The sequence below is a fragment of the Euleptes europaea genome, chromosome 17, assembly GCF_029931775.1.
Source record: "Euleptes europaea isolate rEulEur1 chromosome 17, rEulEur1.hap1, whole genome shotgun sequence".
NCBI classification, from domain to species: domain Eukaryota; kingdom Metazoa; phylum Chordata; class Lepidosauria; order Squamata; family Sphaerodactylidae; genus Euleptes; species Euleptes europaea.
In genome coordinates this window covers 41,625,694-41,635,666 of record NC_079328.1, presented here as the reverse complement: position 1 = coordinate 41,635,666, position 9,973 = coordinate 41,625,694, and the positions used below count along the sequence as shown (strand labels likewise).

The following is a 9,973-nucleotide window of genomic DNA, read 5'->3' as shown; positions in this document are numbered from 1 at the left end:
ACAAATATATAAATAAATAACCTGAACCTTGAATCTGTAGGAACAGATTGGGCCCCACAACCTCAGACCGACTGCAACAAGCCGCCACTGCAGTATACTGTATACAAATTCTACGAACATCGGCGAGCGCGGATACAATTTATGAGGAAGGAAAGCGAGATGCCTAATGCTCTTGCCGATGGTTTACAGAGAAACAGGTCAAAAGGAGAACATGAGAGAAGGGGGAAATTGCAGCGGCGTTACAGCGATTTGAAGAGAGGAGATGCTTACGTATCTTTAAGGACTAAGTGAAGGGAGAATAAGGAGCTGCTGGTTCAATGCTCAGCTGATGGAGATGGGAGAGAAAGAATCCACAGCTAAATCGCTAACCTGTAATATTTTTTTTGCAGTTTGTTACCCTGATGAATACAATGCACAGTGAACAACAGCAGCTTGACAAATGGATTACCTTTTTTTTTTATTTTCCTCCCTAGACAAATGATACTCCAGACCAACCATTTCAAAGATGCAATTGACATAAATAACCTCGAAGTCACCTTTTAAATAGCTACAAGCCAGTATTACAAAACACAAGACAAAAAGGCTCGCAATTGATCCTTTGCAAGGCTGGTTTTCAGAACTGTGTTCTGGGGAAAACGTAAAGATCCTTGGAAGCCCGTCGGGGGCACCTCGTGGAGAGCAGCTCCATCTCCACCGCTCTTCTCTGGCATGGAGAGCAGCAGAGTATTAAGTAGAACCAGAATGTACTTTCAGTTCATGCCGGGCTGCAATGAGGCCCAACAGGATGAATACGCTCCAGATTCTTCTGCAATGCGCTGGAATTCTATGGCAACTGCACAGGATGGCATTTATTCTAACGTGGTGGTTGCCAGCTTCCAGGTGGGGCAGGGAGAGCCCCTAGAATTATAACCAATCTCCGGGCTGGAGAGATTCGTTTGTTCCCCTGGAGAAAATGGCTGCTTTGAAGGGTGAAATTTTATACCCTACTGAGGGTATATTTTATACTCTACCATCGTATTCCCTATTACTATGTATGGGTGTGAAAGCTGGACAGTGAAGAAAGCTGATAGGAAGAAAATAGATTTCTTTGAAATGTGGTGTTGGAGGAGAGTGTTACGGATACCGTGGACTGCCCCCCCCCAAAAAAAAATCAGTGGGTTATAGATCAAATCAAGCCTGAACTGACCCTAGAAGCTAAAATGACTAAACTGAGGCTGTCGGATTTTGGTCACGTCATGAGACGACAAGAGTCACTGGAAAAGACAGTCATGCTAGGAAAAGTTGAGGGCAGCAGGACAAGAGGAAGACCCGACAAGAGATGGATGGACTCAGTAAAGGAAGCCACATCCTTCAATTTGCAAGATCTGAGCAAGGCTGTCAAAGACAGGACATTTTGGAGGACTTTCATTCATAGGGTCGCCATGAGTCAGAAGCGACTTGACGGCACTTAACACACACACACACACACACATACACACACTGAGGTCTCTCCCCTCCCCAACTCTGCCCTCCCCAGTAGGGTATGGCAAAAAAAAAAAACAAATCGGTAAATTTCAGGTTCGGGTTTATTGGGCCCGATTCCCCCCCTGATAAACCCAGAATAAGCTGAATACCCTGACCGGTAAATATTGTTATTCAGCATTTTTGTATTTACCGAAATATTTGGGCCCATTATAGTCTATGGGGATTTTTTTGAAGCTCCTGTGGGGGTGTTTTGGGAGGTACAGCCCCCAAATTTGCAGTGTGGCTTGAAGGGACTGTCCTTGCATGAGCCCCGAAGTTTGATGAAGATTGGGTCAGGGGGTCCAATTTGATGGGGTCCCAAAGGGGTTGCCCCCCCTTCCCCATAGGAAAACATTGCAAAAACATAACCCCCTCCCCTGTATCCACACACTCATCTGTTCTAATTGCAGATATTTTTTCCATCATAAGAACATCAGAATACAAGAAAAGTTATGCTGTATCAGACCAAGGTCCATTGAGACCAGCAATCTGTTCACACAGTGGCCAACCAGATGCCTCTAGGAAGCCCACAAGCAAGACGACTGCAGCAGAACCATCCTGCCTGTGTTCCACAGCACCTAATATAATAGGCATGCTCCTCTGATCCTGGAGAGTATAGGAATGCACCATGACTAGTAGCCATTTTGACTAGTAACCATGGATAGCTCCATGAACATGCCCACTCCCCTCTTAAAGCCTTCCAAGTTGGCAGCCATCACCACATCCTGGGGCAGGGATTTCCACAATAACTATGCGTTGTGTGAAGAAATACTTCCTTTCATTCATTTAAATCTCTCACCCTCCAGCTTCAGTGGTTGACCCCACATTCTAGTATTATGTGAGAGGGAGAAAAGCTTCTCCCTGTCAGCTCTCACCATACCATTAATAATTTTATAGACCTCTATCATATCTCCTCTTAACTGCCTTCTTTCCAAGCTAAACAGCCCTAATCGTTTTAACCGCTCCTCATAAGGCTGTTGTTCTAGCCCCCTGATCATTTTGGTTGCTCTTTTCTGCACCTCCTCAAGCTCTGCAATATTCTTTTTTTGGTGTGGTGACCAGAACTGTACACATCATCTGAACGAGTGGTGTGGCGGAGTAAAGTTTTTCTGTGCTACACAGCCCAGAAGCACCGCTTGAGCAAAAGGATTATGGATTTATGAACCCCCCGGTTTATAATTCATTGCCACTGTCTCAGAAGTTTAAAAAAAAGATAATCATGTTTGGTGTTGATTGCAAAGGTCATCACCCTCTGAAGACAACATATTGAACAATTCCATCATCCTGGCCTTCAGAGTGAATTTAGACGGATGTGGCAAAATAAGACAAGAGCGCTCTATAAACTAGACAGGCTTTCTTGCACGGACAGCAAGCCCAACAGGTGTTCCACTCAGCAAAGGGTAGATAGGAATGAACACGTCACAGGTACTCTGAAAGGGATGCTAGCTCCATATGTAATTGACCTGTTAGACTCATTTAGATTTTAAAATATAGATATTTGGGAGGTATGTCCATGGATCTGGGATGGCATTCAGTCTAGGTGTCTTCCCTGGCTGCTACATCTCTCTCCTTCCAGGTTTAATCCCAAGCCAGGGACCAGGCCATGAAAGAGAACCCACAGTACTACAGAGCCAACTCAGTTCGGCTGACTAATAATATCATGGAGGCAAATGAAGGTAACTGAGAGCAAGGAGGGTAAACATTGTTGCAAGAAGAACATATTTTGGCATTTGCAAAAAACAACAACCCGATTCAACTCTATTTTTTGTTCATTTTAGTGGCACATCTGATTCAGGTTGGGTTAGATCCCATAGATCTATTCCACTAATGGTGACCCTTTCCCCTAGTGTAAGGAGAGAGACTACTAATGATTCAAGAGCCTCTTGCATCATCAAAGTCTGCTTGTGGTGGGAGAAAGTGCTGTTGGCAGAAGAAATCTGCAAGATCCAATCTGTTTCTTGAGAACATTTGCGAACCAGGATAAAGATGGGGAGGGATTGCGGGTCAGTGGTAGACCATCTGCCAGGCACACAGAAGGTCCTCAATCCCCAGTATCTCCAGTAAGGATCTGGGGAGGGGCCGTGGCTCAGTGGTAAGGCATCTGCTTGGCATGCAGAAGGTCCCAGGTTCAATCCCTGGCATCTCCAGTTAAAGGAACTAGGCAACTAGGTGAGGTGAAAGACCTCTGCCTGAGACCCGGGAGAGCTGCTGCTGGTCTGAGTAGACAATACTGACTTAGATGGACCAAGGATCTGATTCAGTATAAGGCAGCTTCATGCGTTCATGTGTTCATGTGATCAGATGATGTGAAAGACCTCAACCTGAGACCCTGGAGAGCTGCTGCCAATCTGAGTAGACAATACTGACTTTGATGGACCAAGGGTCTGATTCATGTCCATGACTATTCCAATGCTGTTAAGCTTCATCAAGAACTTTATTTGAACTAGAAAATAAAAGAAAATAACCATCTGAAATTAATTAATCCTTCTCCTAGGCCAAAGTGAGTCAGCCATTTAGTTACTGCCGAAAGCAGGCAGTGCTTTGACTACAAAGACCTGTCTTGGAAGAAGCCGATGCTTCTCTTGAATAGCGCCTCTGATATCCCTGAGGCGGAAGTCTGTTTTGAAACACATTGAACCAGTGACTCCTCTGAATGTATGGCTCTTCAAGTGGCGCGAGGACCCGGTTGCAGAGTAAAAAATACGGCTCCTATTTTCCTCCTTGCCTCCGGCAATATCTGGTTGGGTGACAAAGTGAGAGCTCAGTAATTCTGCACTTCAAAAGCTATTTTGATGTCTGACTTATATTCAAAGTGTGCTGTTGCACCCCTCCGCTCGCTCACCTAGCTGTGTTTTTAATCTCTCAAGGTACAAGGAACTCAATAACAGAGTAATCAAACAGAGATTGATATAGGAGGGAGGACGAGAAGGCATCCCACGGACTCTTCGGCTGCCGAGTGATAGATTTCTCCGAGAGGAAAAGAATCCTCCCAGAGTGGCCCTATTGTTTTTCCTGACATTTCCCCAAATGAACTTTTCCAATGGTAAAATCATTACAAAGGAGAAATATTATCATCTCTCCTGAGGCACTCCAGAAAACATCCTCTAATCTAGGAAGTTTCGCTTGGCAATGGGACTTGGCGACCATCTTTTCCTCCATCTTTAACACAGGCTTTGTGTCAATACAATTTCATACTGCCTCGTCCCTGGTAAGGGGAAAACTCAGGATTGAGAAGCGCCACCACATCCCCACAACCCTTATGGTTGCCAGGACCCTCTTCCCCTCTGGCGGGAGGTTTTTGGGGTGGAACCTGAGGAGGGTGGGGTTTGGGGAGGGGAGGGACTTCAATGCCACAGAGTCCAATTGCCAAAGCTGCCATTTTCTCCAGGTGAACTGATCTTTATCGGCTGGAGATCTCCTGCTAGTACCTGGAGGTTGGAGATAAAAAAAACACTGTACTCATACCAAGGGGTTTGCAAATTAGCACAGAACCAAGATCATATAACAATGTGCAAATATATTGAGTGCTACAGTATTACAAATATGTACAAAAGGATAGAGTTTCTTGTTCCAAATATATACAAAAAGTCCTGTATAATATATGTGAGTCCTTCAGACTTTGTTCATATATTACATTCATTCAACAAAGTCCGATGTCGGTACCCCTTCTACTCTTTTTGGTACCGACATTGGACCTTGTTGAATGAATGTAATATATGAACAAAGTTTGAAGGACTCACATATATTATACAGGATTTTTTGTATATATTTGGAACAAGAAACTCCATCCTTTTGTACATATTTGTAGCACTCAATATATTTGCACATTGTTATATGATTTGGTTCTGTGCTAAGTACCTGGAGGTTGGCAACGCTAACTATGCTATAGTTATAGTGGGAGATCTCCTGCTAGTTTCTGGAGGTTGGCAACCCTAACTATGGTCACTATGGAGAAGAAGGAAATGAAGAGGAGGAGAGGCAAAGAGAAGCCAAGAAACAGATTGGATCTTGCAGATGTCTTCTGCCAACAATGTCACTTTCTCCCACCACAAGCAGCCTTTGCTGATGCAAGAGGCTCTTGAATCAGAAGAAGTCTCCTTACACTGGGGGAAAGGGTCACCATTAGTGGAAAAAATACACGTGATCTTTAGGTAAGGATTTCTCCACAGAGAATGAGAAAATGACATCTAGTAGAGCAAATAAAGGGCCCGGGGGCTCATGGGAGAAATGCTTGAGGTTCATAAATTGAGGCAGGGAATTATGACTCAGTTAGACCTCTCACACATGGACACACATGAAGCTGCCTTATAGTGATTCAGACCCTTGGTCCATCCAAGTCAGTAATGTCTACTCAGACTGGCAGTGGCTCTCCAGGGCTGAGGTCTTTCACATCACCTACTTGCCTAGTCCCTTTAACTGGAGATGCCAGGGATTGAACCTGGGACCTTCTGCATTTCAAACAGATGCTCTACCACTGAGCCATGGCCCTTCTTCTATATTTTTGTTCTTTCAGAAGTCTCCAACTTTCCAGACTCAGGACTTATTCAACTGCAAGCACAAGACAGGAAGTCATGGGACTTCGGACCATGTGACAGAGAGAGGTGGGTCATGGTGAGCAACCTCACCTCACTTTCCTGCAGCTCTTCTCAGAGAGAAGTAGAGGACATGTTGTCCTTGCCTCTGACACACGTGAACTAGCAACAAATTCTTCTCTTCCAAAAGGCAGCAAAAATGGAAAACACGACCCTGCAATAGGGCTCCATCATCCACTGAAGGGTCGTGAACCACAGGTTGAAGACCACTGTTTTGATCAATGGACTCAATCTGAACTGCATATGGGAGTTTGTGCATCACTAGTCAGCTTCCTCTACTGGTCATGTCTGTTGGGCTTCAACACTGCCCTGTTAATGAATCCAACACACTGGAATATACCCCCATGCTCTACCTGAACCTACTCATTTCAGGGAAACATTGGTAATGAAGGGCAAAATTTCAAAGGCATTTGTCCTCCATTACTAATGTTTCCATGAGGAATCCTTGAGAAGCTTCTGAAGAATGGCAAAATTTCTCCACAATGTAGCTAGAAACTGCTGGAGCAGATAGGCATCTGAATTGCCCAGGGGTGGTGGGGAATTCCCTGCCCCAGTCGCAACCTCCTGCCCTTGAGAAATTGGGGAGTCGGAGAAAAAAATGGCCTCTGATAGTGACACTCTAGCTATTTCCCCATGTTTCTATGATCTTTACCATAGAGATTAAGGGAATTCCTAGAGTGTCACCAGGAAGTGACATCATATTCTCCCCTAACTCCATGTTCCCCAGGCACTGCTCTCCAAATCTCTCAGTATTTGTCCAGGCAGTGTTGGCAACCCTAGCTGAGGAACTCCCCTGCTTTAAGCACTCTGCTTTTCTACCTGGCTACATGCAATATAGCTCATTACTGCTGGGGTCAGATTGGTTACCTGAGGATAATTAATATTCACAGGCAGCCCTAGGAAATGAGAACCACGGACCCTGTTTGCCTCAGTTTTAATTACAACATCAGTGCCGGCGAATTCCTTACGGATCGGCCTCCCACTCCTCTGCCAAACAATTTCTGACTTCTCCAGTAGCCCGATCCGCAGCATCCTTAACTCGTGCTCTGCTGTCATTATATTATAATTACTCTAATGCATCTTCTCTCCACAAACCTTTCCAAAGCTTGGAGGGGTGGGGGAGAAAGAAACTCCAAGCAGACCAGGCAGTTGGGGAATAGAGATGTTAGCGTAATCTACGAGTTTACTTGCTTCATAATAACTTATTTGGCATGGGGATTTTCTGGGGATGCTTGAGATACAAGGGAGGGGTGGGGAACTGGCAGCCCGTGGACAGTTTCTGGCCCGCTCAGCAATTGAACGGGGTCCCTGGTGGCCTTCCCACGTTTGAATCAAGGTACGGGTAAATCATCCCCCCCCCCACACACACACTCATTTCCACTTACAAGGAAGAGAAATCCATTGTCTTAAATTGTGAGCACAAGATTTGGGCTGGATGAGGACTGCAATTCAGAGCAGGCCTTGACTACCTACTTATTTGAAGGAGCTGGCTCTGGTTACCTAGGTGTTGTCACCATGGGGCCCCGTTTAACCTTTTACTTGCATGAGGCTAATAAAAAACAATAAAAACATATTTAGAGAACTAAAACCAAAGCACCGCCAGCAGAATGAAGGTTTACAAGCAGACTTGTCTGTCTCCCTCTCCTGCTAAAAGCCCCTAAGTCCCCTCCCTAGGGTTGCCAACCTCCAGGTACTAGCAGGAGATCTCCCACTATTACAACTGATCGCCAGCCAATAGAGATCAGTTCACCTGGAGAAAATGGCACTGAAGTCCCTCCACTTCCCAACGTCCACCCTCCTATTGCTTCACCCCAAAAACCTCCCACCGGTGGCAAAGAGGGACCTGACATCCCTACCCCAAATTCTGCTTCTAGGGGTCAAGGGCTCTTGGGGTGGAGGTTTTTGGGGTGGAGCCTGAGGAGGTTTTTGGGGTGGCACCTGAGGAGGGTGGGGTTTGGGGAGGGGAGGGACTTCAATGCCATAGAGTCCAATTGCCACAGCGGCCATTTCCTTCAGGTGAACTGATCTCAATCGACTGGAGATCAGTTGTAATATCAGATCTCCAACTAGTACCTGGAGGTTAGGAAATCAGTACAGGAGCGAGAATTGTTAACAAAGTGCAAAAAAGTTTATCTAAAGGCTACTAATATACTACACAACAACAATATGTACAACATGAAAACACAAGAATCATATAACCCACAATACAACAAACCATAGTCCATCAGACAATAGTGAGAAGATGCACAAATTTGTCAAAAGTAAGTCTCAAAAAGTCTCTTAATAGAGTACGCTATAATTGAGCAATATGTTTCACATGTACTTCTTTTGAAGATGCCAAAGTCACGGTGAGGATACGTCCTTTTCAAATTCTTAGTTATAAATTCTTCATCAGTCCTTCAACCGGTAATCTTCTTATAATTCTACATATTCACCATTAATAAGATGTAGGTTACTATGCGATTCCCTTGAGGGGTAAAGAAATGTGTAGCAGTCTAACTAAGAATTTGAAATGGACGTATCCTCACCGTGACTTTGGCATTTTCAAAAGAACTACATGTGAAACATATTGCTCAATTATGGAGAATGTACTCTAGTAAGAGACTTTTTGAGACTTCCTTTTGACTTTTGACAAATTTGTGCATCTTCTCACTATTGTCTGATGGACTATGGTTTGTTGTATTGTGGGTTATATGATTCTTGTGTTTTCATGTTGTACATATTGTTGCTGATTCTATGACCTTAGGCAGATCATGAGAGGGAGGGCACCTTGGTCATCTTCCGGGCATGGAGGTGTAGGGGGGAGGTAGTTGTGAATTTCCTGCATAGTGCAGGGGGTTGGACTAGATGATCCTGGTGGACCCTTCCGACTCTATGATTCTCTGATTCCTTCCTCTTTCTCTTTCTCTCTTTCTCTTTCTTCAGCAGACGTGCACTACTTCTAGTGATGAAACGTAGTTTTGCAAGAGAAATATGAAGATGTCCGACAAAACGATCCAACGCGGCTCCCTTTTTGCTCTTTTCTGTGAAGGCTGTTGCATTTCCCTGCCGACAGTACAGAAAACAAATCCGTGGGAGGACCCCAGGAGGTATTCACACATGACAAATGATGATGGCCACCAAGATGTGCTGAGCTGTTAATACCTCGATCCTCGAGAGCTCATGAATCATCCTGTGATGCCAGCGTGTGATGTTACCATAGCACAATATTTTCCTTTTACATGTCGGAACTCCCCAAACTTTGGTGCCATATAAATAGGGTTGCCAACCTCCAGGTACTGGGTGGAAGATAGGCACCACTGTACTAGTATCAAGCAGATTAGGAAATCAGTACAGGAGCGAGAATTGTTAACAAAGTGCAAAAAAGTTTATCTAAAGGCTACTAATAGACTACACAACAACAATATGTGTCATCTAGTCCAACCCCCTGCACTATGCAAGAAATTCACAACTACCTCCCCCCTACACCTCCATGTCCCAGAAGATGACCAAGGTGCCCTCCCTCTCATGATCTGCCTAAGGTCATGGAATCAGCATTGCTGACAGATGGCCATCTAGCCTCTGCTTAAAAACCTCCAGGGAAGGAGAGCTTACCACCTCCTGAGGAAGCCTGTTCTAATGTCTAGATGGAAACTCTTTTGATTTAATTTCAACCCGTTGGTTCTGGTCCAACCTTCTGGGGCAACAGAAAACAACTTGGCACCCTCCTCTATATGACAGCCCTTCAAGTACTTGAACATGGTTATCATATCACCTCTCAGTCTTCTCCTCTTCAGGCTAAACATACCCAGCTCCTGCAACCTTTCCTCATAGGACTTGGTCTCCAGACCCGTCGCCATCTTTGTTGCCCTCCTCTGGATCTGTTCCAGCTTGTCTAC

At 44.9% G+C, this 9,973-nt stretch overlaps 1 non-coding gene across 1 annotated transcript; it reads right to left on the bottom strand.

Annotated features, from left to right (window-relative positions):
• Window positions 1-5,920: 5,920 nt before the first annotated feature.
• On the bottom strand, window positions 5,921-5,991 carry TRNAF-GAA (transfer RNA phenylalanine (anticodon GAA)). The gene has a single exon. It is a non-coding gene; the product is annotated as a tRNA-Phe (tRNA).
• Window positions 5,992-9,973: the final 3,982 nt, after the last annotated feature.